Consider the following 14,966-nt stretch of genomic DNA (forward strand, 5'->3'; position numbering starts at 1 on the left):
TATGGTATATTTTAATGTGTAGTCTTCATGTCACTAATTCAAAAATCACACATTTTTAAGACAGAGAGACTCTTCAGCTCTCACTCAGGCTGACAGTTGTAGTGAATTCCCACCTCTCCCACGAAATCTTCCAGCATTGATTAGGTAAGTGACTCTTCGCCCTCACCCGGCCCAGTTTCCACCTGTAGTTCCTACCCTCCGCCCTGATTAGGTACTCACTGCTTCCTTCCACTATAAATCCACTTACACTTGACCTTTACATAATGCAATTACCCCTCTATCTATGTATTGCTTTAATGTTTCCATTTTGTTCCAAAGGGTGGTCCAATAAGTCTGTCTGTATTAATATGTTTTATGATGATTATAAGCTCCTAGAGGGAGGGAATAGAATCTCTTTAAATTGGGCTGATGCCCCTGTATCTCAATTCCTTTAAAAATGCTCTTTGCAAGAGGATAACTTAACTTAGCATACTTTTTCCTTGGTCTCAGAAAGAGTTAATTTAGGAAGCTACTGGTAAAGATTCCAGATGTCATAATGTGTAAACACTTCCACTTCATTAAGACAGGTTGGAAAAGAGTTGCAATAGTATTATGTTCTTTTTGTTGCCTCATCTGTATTATCTAATTGTCGAATATCACTTTTAATTAAGGAAACCATTGCTAAGGGCCCTTTCTGTGTTAGGTGACCTAAGTAACAACGTATGTTACTTCTTGTTGCTCCTACCCCCTTGTTCCCTTAGCTACTGGGGACTGATCAATTTATGTTTTTTTTCCTGTGGCCTCCATAGCATTTCTAATCTCTAAAATAGACATTAGTCAGAGAGTAAGTAGAGAAAATAGCCTTTTAAACAAACAGAAGAGCATGAACAAAGTCAAAGAGACTCTCAAGAGAAAGAAAAATTTCAGGACAACCAAAACACGCTATTATGTATTTTCTGTCATTTTTAAGGTGCCTACGCGCACGACTCGCGCGCGGGGCTTGGGGAATTTGGAGGGGATAAGAGTAGTGGTGGGAGACACGGAAAGGGAGTTCAGTCACTGAAATTGTCTAACTAAGGGCAGGAACTTTATCCGGAAGAGGTTGGGGAATCTCAAAGAACCTTAAATAGGACCTGACTTTGGTATATTTGTATTATAATACTATATGGACAATGGAGTTTTTATGTACTCTTTAATTTTAATCCTTACTCCATCACAGTGAGGATTTAATAAGCTACTGCTAGAGTTCATTACTAAAGAAGAGAGCAGATACTCCTTTTTCTGCAATTTTGTTAGTTAATCTGCCATTTTAGTACTCATGTGGTATATACATAAATTCAGAAGAATATTAAGCTTCATGTGTGACCCTTTATGATCTAGCTCTCTCTCCAGCTTTCTGTTTTGCCATTCTTACAGTCTCCCTTCCCTCAGCCCCAATCCCCACATTTTAAATAATAGAAAACACCAAACTGCTTGGATAGGACCCCAGCCCCTTGATCTCAATCCTGAGATTCTTTAGCTCTGAAAATGTACTTTTTTTCCTGACACATTTGGTAGCAATATCTAGAAGCAACATCTAATCTAAATTGACAAGAGGCTTTTTACAGAATTTATTGATTCTACTCAGTGAATATTCATACATTTTGCTGCAGAAATGTACTGCTTTTGATTATGGGGTGCTTTTTCAAATCCTGCATCAGGGGAATGTTTGAGTGTGAGCAAAAATAGGTATACAGTTGTTTGCATGGAGAAAGAAATACAGGTCATGATTATTACAATAGCTTTATTAACTCGAAAGGCTGTCACAATGGCACAGGGTGCTTACATTTGCCCACCCCTGTATGTAATATACAGTATAAGCTTTCAGAAATTCAGAAATTGTTCATTTTGAGCACATTTGCCCTGTAGGGTCTCACATAAGGGATTACGGACCTGTACTTGCAGTAACTTAAATACCCTATGATTTCTTTTGAAGCAAATGCATCAAAGAATAATTTATCTATAAAAATGTACTAATTTTAGATGGACAATTTAAAGAGTTTTGAGAAACCTTTAAGTAAGTATGAACTACTACTACAGTCACATACACAATGGCCCCATCAGTTCAAAAAGTTCCCTTGGGCCCCTTTGCAGGCAATCCTCTCTCCAACACCCAGCCCCAAGAAACCCCTGACCTGATTTTTGTCACTCTAGTTTTTTTTTTCCCCAAAAATGTACTATGGAATATTTCAGTATGTGGCCTTTCATGTCTGGTTTTTTTCCTTAGCATGATGTGTTTGAAATGCATCCACATTGTGATGTCTGCTAGTAGCTTGCGCTTTTGGTGCTGAGTACTATTCCATTATGAATATAACACAGCATTTTTTTTTATCTATTTGCTAATTGATGAGTATGTGAATTTCTTCCAGTTTTAACTACTATGAATAAAGCGTCTGTGAAAACCCCAATATAAGTACTCATATGAGCATATATTTTCATTTCCTTTGCATAAATATCTAGGGATGTGAATGCCAGATTTTATGGCAAAAGTATGTTTACATTTATAAGAAACTGTCAAACTGATTTTATAAATGACTACCCTTTTTCATTTGTACCAGAGATGCATGAGAGTTTTGATTGCTTAAAATCCTTGCCAACACTTGGCATTATGAGACCTAAATTTAGCCTTTCCATTGGGTTTGTAATCATATTTTATGAATTTACATTTTCCTAATGACTAATGATGGTGAGCAGCTTTTCATATGTTTCTCATTAGTATATCTCCTTTATGAAGAATTTACTAAGAGATTTTGCCTTTATAAAATTGAATTGTTTGTCCACTCATTGCTGAGTTGTATTAGCTCTTTTTATATTCTGGGTGTAAGTTCTGTATTAGATGCTACAAAAAAGCTACTAAAACTAGTAAGTTATTTTATCAAGGTTGTAGGATACAAAGTCAATATATAAAAATAATTCTATTTTATACACTTATAACAAACAATTAGAAATTGGAAAATGTCTATTTATAATAGCATCAAAAGTAGCAAGTACTTAGGCATAAACTTCACACTAAAAGTTCCAAAACAATACTGAGAAAATTAAAGCAGATCTAAATAATGAGAGAGCTCTGTCATGCTCATAGTATGATGTCCTTAATGCAGTTAGCATACCATTCAGCCTAAAATAATCTACAGGAAATTTCAGTAAAAATCCTAGTTTGTTTTCCTGGAAAATAATATATTTATTTTAATTTTTATGGAAATGCAAAGGGCCAAAACAATTTTGAAAAAGAATAAAGTTGGAAGAATTATACTACTTGATTTTAAGACTTACTGTAAAGTTTTAAAAAATTAAGACCACATGATATTAGTCTTCTAGACATGTAGATTGACTGAACAAAGTGGAAGTCTGGAAATAGACCTATTAATACATGGTTAATTGATTCTCCACGAAAGTACCAAGGTAATTCAATGTGAATTCACAACATAATTCACAAATTATGCTGTAACAGTCAAATATTTGAAATTAACTTTTTGCATAAATAAATATGCAAAATAAACTTTTACTTCACACCATATACAAAAGTTGACTCGAAATAGAACACAATCCTAAATATAATAGCTAAAACTAAAGAAAAGAAAAGAAAAGAAAATATGTAGTATGAAATCATGACTTGGGTTAGACAGAGCTTCCATAGGACACAAAATACAATTTGATAAGTTAAATTTAAAGAAAATAAAAAATGTGCTTTTCAGAAGACAATGCAAATAAAATGAAAATGCATTCCACAGGGGGCAGAAAAAACAAATAACTTGTAACTCTCACTTTTTTAATACTTCTTTGCTTTTGTTCCCATTGTTTCCTCTGCCCAGCATCCCCTTCTCCCTGGTCTTGGAGTGAAAAACTTCTATTTATCTTTGCAACTCAGGTCAGGCATCAGGTCGTCATCACTTTCAGGAAGGCTTCACAGGTCCGCCAACTCTCACATTCCGGCTGGTCCTGGCATCAATCACACTCTACCTTCCTGGTGAACTTACATGTCTGTTTTCTTTAATAAATGGCTCCTTAAGGTCAAAGACAATGTTTTCTGTGCTTTGTTGGGTTCTTGGTCTAAAGAACACTCACCTTTTCCACAACCACAACCCCTCTCGTTCAATTGAAACAACTTTTGACTCTGCATCCCCTTCCGGATACAGCTCTATCTCCTTCTACCCAGTTGCTGTGAAACTTCTTGAGATAATTCCCTATCTCTTCTTTTTTTACCTCACTTACTCTTTCTCCAAACCACAGCAATCTGGATTTCTGCTCCTGACATATTTTCTATTGAGGTCATTCTGTCTAAGATTTCAATTAATTTTATACCTGTCTGCTTTGCTAAGCATGCTTTATTGCTCATCTTATTAAACTGTTCCTGGAGCATTAAAAAAATTACATCCCATTAGATGGTGAAGCCTCTGAACCAAGGGACCTGCTATATTTATCCTTGTAGTTAGACAGATGGGGACCACCATGTGAAGAGAACACATAGGTAAAGAGAACAGCACGAAAAGAAACAGATGAATAAGTAAAACCAAGGGAATGTGGAGTCATAGACTCCAAGGAGAAGACCATTCCGGGAGAGAATGGTACACATTCATCCATTCCCTCAACCACTCAACAAACACTGCTTGAGTGCTCCAGATATGCTCTAGGTTTACAGAAGCCTCTCTGCACCCTCCTCTGGAGGGTCATCTGTTTTCATAGCTTCAACTACAACTTATTTTCCAGTTCTTTTCAAATCTATACTTCTATTTTCTGAGTCCCAGGTGCCTGTTTCCAACTCTCTACCAGCTATATCAGCTTGAACCTTTATAAAGGGTGAAATAATTTCTTCAGTCATTCAGATTCAGGACATGCATATACATCTTGATAAATACAATATCTTTACAAATAATTTCATCCTGGAATACATATTTTGTTTAATAATTATAGTCAATAACCATGGTTAACCATGGTTCTCATTATTTCTTATTTCTCACCTGGACTTTTGCAGTAGCCTCCCTCTAGGTCTTCTTGCCTACAGTTTAGCCTCTATATGCCCACCATGACTATCGGTCTGAAAGAAACCTACAGCACTCCATTCCTCTGCTTCAGCACTTTGAACAACTTTCTGATACCCAAACACACCAAACCACTTGCTCTCCTGCAAATAAATAGCCACATGTGCTTGCTTTACTTTCAAGCATCTGAACCCACTGTTTCCTCGGTCTGGGAAGAACATCCCACTACTGCATAGTCACGTGGCAGACCCTATTACCTTCAAGACCCAAATCAAATCTTACTTTGGAGAAGTTGTGTTTTGCCTTCCTTCCCCCAACAGACACACTGTGTATTTCTTCATTACTGTGTTGTAAGGATTTGTTTATAAACTCTTTTTTGGCTCTAGAGTATATCTCAATCAGCTTTGTATTTTCAATATCTGGTATAGAAACAAGTACAAAAAAACTAGTTTTTAAAAAATATATATATTTTTGCTTAATCCTTTCACCTTTTTTTTCTGAAAACAATCTAAAAGAATCTATGCGCCCCAATGTTCATAGCAGCACAATTTACAATAGCTAAGTGTTGGAAGCAATCTAGGTGCCCATCAGTAAATGAATGGACCAAAAAACTATGGTACATTTACACAATGGAATTCTATGCAGCAGAAAGAAAGAAGGAGCTCCTACCCTTTACAGCAGCATGGATGAAACTGGAAAGCATTATGCTAAGTGAAATAAGCCAAGTGGTAAAAGACAAATACCATATGGTCTCACCCTTAACAGGAATCTAATCAACAAAACAAAAAAACAAGCAAAATATAACCAAAGACACTGAAAAAGAGAATAGCTGACAGTGACCAGAGGGGAGAGGGGAGGGAATTTCAGCAGAAAAGGGGAAGGGTTTGCAGGAACAAGTATAAAGGACACATGGACAATAACAAAGGTGGGGGTGGAAACGGGAGGGAGGTGGGGAGGGGCTAGGATGAGAGTAAAAGGCAGAAAACTGTACTTGAACAATTAAAATAAAAAAAAATATATATATATAGCTTAATCCTTTCACCTTTTTCTCTCAACTCCCCCAAACCTCTCTCCTCTGAAAGCTAGTTTTGAAAGGGCAAGGTTTTTTTTTTTTCTGATTTTGAGGTAACCAGCTTCTATTAGGTATTATTTGGGACTATGTCATTTCTATGGTGAATACAGTAGTTTAGAGAAAGATTCAGCCACTTCCTTAGCAGTGGTTTATCTCTTCCTCAGAAAAAAAACTAGAATGAGTTTTTTAATGCAATGATTGAAAAAGTACACTGAATCTTCAATTTAATTATTTCAATTCCTGCAAAAGAGTTCTTTCAGAAAGGCTGCCACTTGGTAAAATGTGATAAAGTTCTAACACATATTCAAAAAATTGTAAATAATTTATAAATTTCCATTTAAAGTTTAATCTGTTATTTTCACATAAGAAAACTCGTAAGTGTGCTTCCTATTGATTTAATATCTTTGGATCTAAAGTTTAAGCCAGTATTTACTGTTTCTAGAATCTTCCAGAGATGCTTGGTATACATCAGTGATGTTGCCCATTTTTATTAATTTTGGAGTTAATTAACTAAGGATTCCACGGCCAATACTCCAGACCCTGGCTCTCCTCCCTAGTCTTATTTCTCTTAATTTTTGTGTTTCTACCAGATAAGATCTCTTCATAGTCTTCCAACATACCCTGACTTTTTCTGACTCCTCTGTGTTTGTTCCTGGGCAATGTCCTGCCTTGCCTCCTACTTCCTCATGTTATCATCATTACTCTCTGGCTTCTGTTTTTATCTTAATTGACACTACCTTCCTGAAACTACCCCTGGTCCTTCCAACTGGATCTGGGCTTCCCCTGCTCTCATTCCTGAAGCCTTTATTGGTGAGTCTTTCATGAGACTTCTCATATTCCCCCTCTGCTAAGGTTTTGCATATTTGACTTTATCTTCCTTCTCAGTAAGTTGTTGAAGCAGGACAACCATGGTCTATTTATCTCTGAGGCCCTTGCAATGCCAAACACAGTTTCTTAAATGTAACAAGTCCTCAATAATTAATTGTTTAATTGAATTGAGTTCTAATAAGTTCTTTCTCTTCATTACATGTGGACAAAATAATAATAACAAGTTCATAAACACAGTAAGCTGTAGAGCCAGGATTTGAACATGGGCAGCTAATGGCACTTCACCCCTGGACTCGGTTGTCTCCCTAATAGAAAAACTAGCTGTTGATCCAGCTATGTAAAATAGGTTTAATCGCTAAAACATAAAAGTTGTCCTAATAAGACTGACAGTATGTGGGTGGTGCGGGGAGGGGGAGGAGTTTCATTTTGTCTGTGACATTAGTTTCAAAGAGTGGGAACATACACCTATTTAGGAGCATCCCTTTAATAAATTTATTTTGATCTTATCAGCTACTGGCTATCTGAATTCTTTCAGGATCTGTACATAAAGACATAAAGACATATATATAAAATCACATTTACTATACTATTGGACTGAGTTGCCCAATGTGAAGACCTGGAGTTTGAAGCCCTGCTCAGTGACTCAAAGGTGGCAAAGGTGGCAAATGTGGATTTAGACCCAAGGATGTGGGATTTGGAATAAAGCTGGCCTAGAGCCCAGGGCTTTATTCTGGGCCTTCAGTAAGCTGGACAAAGTAAGGGAGCTGGAAAACTTCTTTCTAATTTCAGTGTTGGGACTTGAAAATTAAGAAAAGGAGTCTACAATATAACACTAACTTAATCTGTTCCCACATAAAGTAACCACGTGCTCCAATTGAAAGCATTATTGTATTTATTTGTAGAATATGAGAAAGAACTGACAGAGCAATGAGGCAGCCCTGAATCCCCCTACGGCAGTTGGGGATACACGTCAATCAATTTTTTCCTCAGTGACTGGGCTTTTTCTGGGGGTACAGACAGAGCAGGAAGTCTCTTTTGCAATGCCCTTTAATAACTGTCAAAATTCCCCTGAATTATCTACAATTGTCCCCTGTTTACAGTTGAGTTGAGTTTATTTTTACAATTTGATGTTTCAAGTCAGTGTGCACGTCTCCACGTTCTTGCTGGAGAGCCACCTTTCAGCTCAGCAGTGCTCTGTTAAAAATATCTTAAGTAGGTTTTTGACTTTACAAACCAGTGTACAGTTTCCTGTCTTTAAAATATTTTGAGACTGTGAGGTTCTGGCAGGATGTAGAGACGACAAATCAGATTAAATAATACCCATCGCCAAGTGATCAGACAGAAAAGGAATCGTACAGAAATGAGAACTCTAGGCCACGTTGGCCTCTTTCTGTGGCCCTTGTCCACTGCCTGCTGAGTGGTCCAGTTCCAATGGCAGTGAGTACTAACTACTTATAAAAATGTTAGCCTCCTTTTCCAGGCTTAGAGAGATTGTACCAAAACAACTTCAGCCAGCAAGTTTGCCCTTCTATTTGGTCTATCAGCACTTGCAAATAAAGGTAGGTCTATGGTTTCATTGACCTAGTCAGTTAAGTAGGCTTAGAAGAAAACTGTGTATTGAGGAAAATTTTTTCCACCTCCTCCCAAATAGTGTCATCTCTTTGGCTTTGCTTTTCTATTGAAACTAGTCCAATGCAAGCAACAACTTCTTCCAAGAGAATAGACAACCTGCTTCTAATCTCTTGGCTAGTGTGTACTTTCTGGTGGTGAAGAGGATGGTGCAGAGATTAAGAGCCCAGATGCCCACCAGCCTGGGTCTAAATACAAGTTCTGCTATTTGCCAGACTTTGAGGAGTAGTTCTCAATATGACTGGGATGCTAAGAGTATAATGAATACCTTATGGCAGGTAGACTCACAAAGACTATAAAATTTATTTACAGTAGGAGTAGGCACTGGTTTAAACTCCTTATATGTGTTATCCCATTTACTTTTTTACCCCACAAAGTAGACTCTATTATTATATCCTAATGTATTGGAGAAGAATTTGGGGCACAGAGAGGTAAAATGGCCAAGTAGGGAAATCCCACAGTAACTAAGTGCCAGCCAGAATATTAGCCCAAGATGGTACCTCTGCAAGTCTATTCTTCACTATGCAAAACTGTGTGTTCACAGGCATGGCCAAAATGAATCTTGATGTCTCTAGAGCACACGAACATGTGTGCATTTAATAACCTGAATGCTCCTGAGCTTGTGTCAAAAGGCCAAGGGAGTCATCCAGGGTTGGCAAGGGCCTGCAGTTCATCACCTGCCTGTGCAGGTCCTGGGCTGGGCATTTGGGAGAAAGCAAAGCCCAGAGGCTGGAGTTTGGCCTCTGCCACCTTGCAGAGCTTGCTCTTCTCTTAGCTTTTTCTAGAAGCCTGAAGGGGAGATCAATTTTCTTTCCCTCTTTTTCTAGCTTAATATTTCTGTACTTCATTACTCACCATTGCTATCCTTAAACATAATCACCCAAAGAAATGAATACTTGAGCTTGCTTTTTAAGATGCCATGGGTGGGGAAGCTCTAACAAATGTGTCTCATCTATTAGTTAGACATATTTTCTTGGCTCACCTGATGTGAACAGATGCTCCACAAATAATATTGTCATTGTGAAGTCAAGTCTTTCCTCACCTCCTCACCGGCCTGAGTTGTTCCCCTTTTGTGATGTCTCCCACGTGCTGCTATGTATTAGGCATATTTGTGTGCCTATTTCAACCTGTTTCACAAAGCTATAATCTTCTTGAGGGCAGGGATTCTGACAGGCTTGTCATGCTATCTTCTGCAGCATTTACTGTCTGAAACATAGGAGCTCATCTATAAGTAAAAAAATGTAAAGCACTTACAAGTCAGACAAGCTCAAAAACCAAGTCAAAATACAAATGACAGGAAGAAAGTCTTTGCAACTTACACAACAAAGTGTTGTTATGTATAACATACAAATAATTTCTTCCAATTAGAAATAAGAAGAGCAAAATGATTAAAAATAGATGAGTGGCACAATTTATAGAAGGGGAAGTGCAAATAATAATGGTCAATAACATACAAAAAACATTCTTATTTTCACTAGAAATCAAGAAAATGTAAATAACAATCACCTCGACCCATCCAATTTTTAAAGGTATAAACAAAAGCTTAAAAATATTCCAGCAATAAAATAAAATAAAATAATAAAGAGATTTGGGGAGATTTATGTACAGGAAGTAGTCTGAAAGAGGATAAAGGTGTTTGGCAGCACATATTTTATGTGAAATTATGTAGACCCTATTTGTCTGCTAAGGCTGCTATAACAAACTACCCCAGAGTAGGTGGCTTAAGCAACAAAATTTTATTTTCTTATAATTCTGGACACTAGAAGTCTGAAATCAAGGTGTTGACAGGATTGGTTTCTTTGTCATCCTTTTTCTTTGGCTTATAGATGACTGTCTTCTCCTTTTGAAGAAAATAAACCACTTCAAGCTTGGCCTAATGATATTTCCCATTATTTCCTTACCCTAACTGTTTCTCTTCTTGGCAGCTTGTTAAATACAAAAGATTCAGCGAAGGTCTTCTGAGGCCACTTTCTGAGGTGGCAAGAGCACACGGCGGAAGAGGCTTGGGTTCCTGGCACGGAGCAGACCTGTTGAAGATGATTGTCTGACATGTACCTAACTTTCCTTGTGCTACATCACTATGTTTTATGGTTATTTGTTCCAGCAACTGGCATTAATTACTCTGGCAAATATGTCACCAAAACCAGCCCCTTTCTATAAAGTAAATTTAGTTCATGAGAATGAAAATTGTATATACCCTTTGAACCATAAATTACCCTTCTAGGAAACACATTTTTATGATTAAAGTCATGAGTATACAAATATGTTCTTGTAAAGATACGCTTGCACTAGGGGAACAAAAGTCAACTGTATTTTTACCCGATAGGGAAATAGTTAAATAAATTATGACACATTGATTTAGTAAATCCTATGCAGATATTAAAAGAAAAGATATGAACTGACCTAAAAAGATGTTATGACATAGCAAAGTTGGAGATAAAGATAGCATGATTTGTTTTTATTCAAGCTACATTTAAGGATATGATGAACTCAAGGAAAAATTAAGAAGAACAAAATATACATTTTCATCATAAACAATTGTTATCATTAGGTAGATAGATTTCAAAAATAATCCCAATTCTTTACCCCTTTCTTATCCATACCCTTTGCAATAGAACTTTGTAGTTCTTCTCATCAGGATGTGGAAACTATTTCCATAATTCCTTAAGACTGTATTATAGTGGACTTTGAACAATTGAAAATGGTAGAAAATATAGTGCCTTAGTTACAAGCCCAGAACTCAAGAGGCTTTGCATATATTCTTTCTTCCTTTCTTTTTCTTTTCTTTTTTTTTTTTTTTAAGCTGTGCTGCAACTGTTAGAATGAGCTCAGGCTAGCATTCTGGAAGAAACCAACCAAGATCAGCAAGCTGACTAGAGAGGTACAAGCAAACACAGCTGAGACCAGAGGCCCAGGTGCCTAGCCGCCCTGTATGCTCTTTCCTCTCTTTTTCTCTTTTCCCCTACTTCCTTCCTACCCTTTTCTTCTTTATTTTTCCCTCTCTTTTCCCCTAAATAAAAGATTTCTTTCAAATTGTCAGAAATAGTGTAGGATGCTTTGACAGCCCTTCACATCTCCCAGGATTAGGCCTGTGGTGACTGAGATGAGGCAGAACACTTATTGGTTCTGGCAACCTACAAACCAAACAGATCCTTCACAAAGCCAGTCCACTGGGGAAAATAGTGTAAAAATTATCATAACAAAACACAAAATACCCTAAATAAAACAGCTTTTTGGTACACAGTCTACTTTTTTCTGCATATAATTTTACCTGGTCCTAGTGTTTGAAGTACAAATATATATAATTTCCCTTTTGTTCTCCAGTGCCGGCTATGTAGACAAACAAGATATGCGTACATGTTATTCTTCTTGCCTGTAGCACACATGCTCAGCTGGCCCCTCAGCTCTGGATGTAAAGACAATGAAAAGGTGTAAAGCTTTTTATCTGAGATTTGAAGGAACATTCTATTGAGGATATCACACAATTTCACTGAGATGGCCACATTCTCATACGAGTGGCCTTCTCTTGAATGAGAAATTATTGTGAATAATAATTCAATGAAAATACAAATGAACGGCTGTTGCAAGGACTGTATCACATGAAAGGTATCCTTTTAGGAGGCAAATTTAATTTCATAAGAATGTGATGACTAAAACTAAGAGAAAATCTGATAGTTTTACCAGTTATATTAAACTATAATAGTTCATTAAATGATGTCTTAGAATACCTTTAGGTGACAACTAGCAGATCCTTCCCCAGAGATAATGGAAACAAGCAGTGGAGTTGAGCAAAATGTTGGTGCACCCCCAAACCGTCCGGGATGCAAAAACAATATTACTTGTAAAATTGCCAAATTAAAAATCATTTAAAGTCAGATTTCAATATGGTGTTTACCATTTTAATAGAAAGCATGAAATTATATTAAGATTAATTCTGATTATTCAAAGCCATAAATCAAGAGTTTTATTTATTTACTTATTTTGTACAGCAGGGGGTTTGCTGAGCAGAAGCCTGCATTTGCCGCTACATTTCCTTGCATCATTACATAACTGCTCCCTTATTTGCCAGTTTTTCCACGGGTATTGAAAGATGCTGGGATACTGAGCTAATCCTCAGTTTTAACACAATGCTGTGTTTGGAGTAAGAATCACAAATATTTTGAATGAAGACATGAAGAAAGCTCCAACTGGATAATTAAAATCACTTGATATTCTTAGAAGGAAATTGGTTAAACATATAGCACACTTCGTTAATGTTTAACCTCACAAGTAATCAGTAAATGCACATTAAATCGTCAATGATACATCACTTTTCACCCATCACACACTGCAGTGAATTGTAAATTGCTACAACATTTCTAGAAAGCAATTTGGCAAAATGCATCAAGAGCCCTGAAAGAGTTCATACCCTTTGTCAGGATAATAACACATCCAAGAATCTATTCTAAGAAAATAATTAGAGATAGGTTTTTATACAAGGATATTAGTTGTGTCACTATTTATAACTGTAAAAATACTAAGATTTCTGAAATCTTTGTGTCTGAAAACACAATTCTTAACTAAATTATACTACAATTGTATGATTAAATGCTGCAGAACCAATAATAATCACATGCTAGAAGAACACAATGACAGAAAGATTCAACTTAGCTTTTGTGTTCATGTATGTGTGTATGTGAGAAAGAGAAAGAGAGAGAAAAATAGAGCAAGACAGCAAGTCAGAACAAGAGAGAGACTAGGAGACAGGGACAGTGGGAGAGAAATGTTTAGAAGATCCCCTCCTGGTATAGACAAAAATTAAAAATACAGCTGTGTAATATATATAAACAAATATTTTTAATACATGATGGAGCTTCTGTAAAATATAAAACTTTGATAGGATTCAATGATTGAATTCTACAGAAATGGCAAGAAAGGGAGAAACTATATAATGAGTAAGCACATGCTAGGAGATAACCTTGTATAAGGGATAAGAAAGAAACCATGGGACTGAATAGGCTCAAGTCAAACTGGAGAAGCTCACATAAAGAGAGGACTCACTGAAGGGCATCCCCCACCCCACCTGCCCCAGGATGTTTGTCCATTTGTCTTTGAGCAAAAAAAAAAGATGGAGAAAACAATTTCCGCTAATGAAGGTATGAATGTGGCTTACACTTACCTGCGTTGAGGCCTGAATTTACATGGCAAGATGACTCTCCAAATTCCTAAGTTATTTGAAGTGTTACATGTTAACACCAACCTCAGAACCCAGTGTTCTTTTTGCCTCTTCATCCTTTTGGTGAGGGGGAGCTTCCCTTCTTAGGGAAATGAGGATGGCAGAACATAGGGCACTCAACACTGGACAGAAAGACAGCAATTTATTAGTCACACACACTCACAGCCTGGAGGAGGAGGACACTGTGTCATCCAGGGTCATGCAGGGGTTGCACGTGAAAACAGAGTGAGCAAACAGAGCTGTGATTGGCAGTCTTAAGAATCTGGGATGACCTTATTTCCTGTGAGAGGATGTAACTGGCATCTTTGAATAATTCTGCAGGCTGGCAGGGAGCTAATGCCCACTATTCAGTGATAATCGAGTATTTTGCTTGGTCTCCATGATAAGTAAGGTTGTTTGGCTGGGGGACATTATCCAAAGGGTTAGAGTGGGGAAGGAAAGTTGTAGTTAGGTCATTTGAAGCCCTCTATGCTTCAGATATCAAGACAGCACATAATATTGCATTTTAATTTCAGGTTTTAACCCCATTCAGAAGAAGCAAAAGCAAGTACAGCCTTGGAGAAATGCACTTAAAAACCAGGCTCAGCTAATTTTTACAGCAGGCATTCCAGAAAGTATTTCTAGATACAGGAGAAACCAGGCTATTTCAGTGAGAGTCACATTAAACAAACAAACAAAAAGTTATAGAACCAGATCTTTAATTAATAAATGTTAGAATTAACTGATAAAAATATAGAAGAGTATGTTTAACAGGTCTTTAAAAAGAAGGCATGAAAACATAAAAAGAGCTACTAAAATTGACCAGTGAAATTTGATAAATAAAATAGAGATTCATAGGAATGAATTTAGAAACTAAACAAAATGATTAAACCATAAATTAGAAATAGTTGTAGAAAGACTCAGCAAACTGAAAAAGCTGTCTAAAAAATGAGAGTTAGGAGACTTCTATAATAGAGTGAGATGCTCCAGTAAGGGTATAGTGGGTATTTCAGCATACAACAGTAAAAAAATAAGAGAGAAAAATATTTAAATCTATAAATATGAAAAGAAAACAAACTTTAAATTTAGGAAGTCCAATGACTCACAAGAAAGAACAAAATGGGGTTAAAAAAAAGTAAAAAAGTGTTCAACACAAGCCAGGCCAAATTCTGAGAAGTTGACATAGATTAACGCCTTTATGATCACAACATGTGAAGTAATTGAATCGCAGAAAATTTAAACAACA

This window comes from Phyllostomus discolor, chromosome 7, assembly GCF_004126475.2.
Source record: "Phyllostomus discolor isolate MPI-MPIP mPhyDis1 chromosome 7, mPhyDis1.pri.v3, whole genome shotgun sequence".
Classification (NCBI taxonomy): Eukaryota; Metazoa; Chordata; class Mammalia; order Chiroptera; family Phyllostomidae; genus Phyllostomus; species Phyllostomus discolor.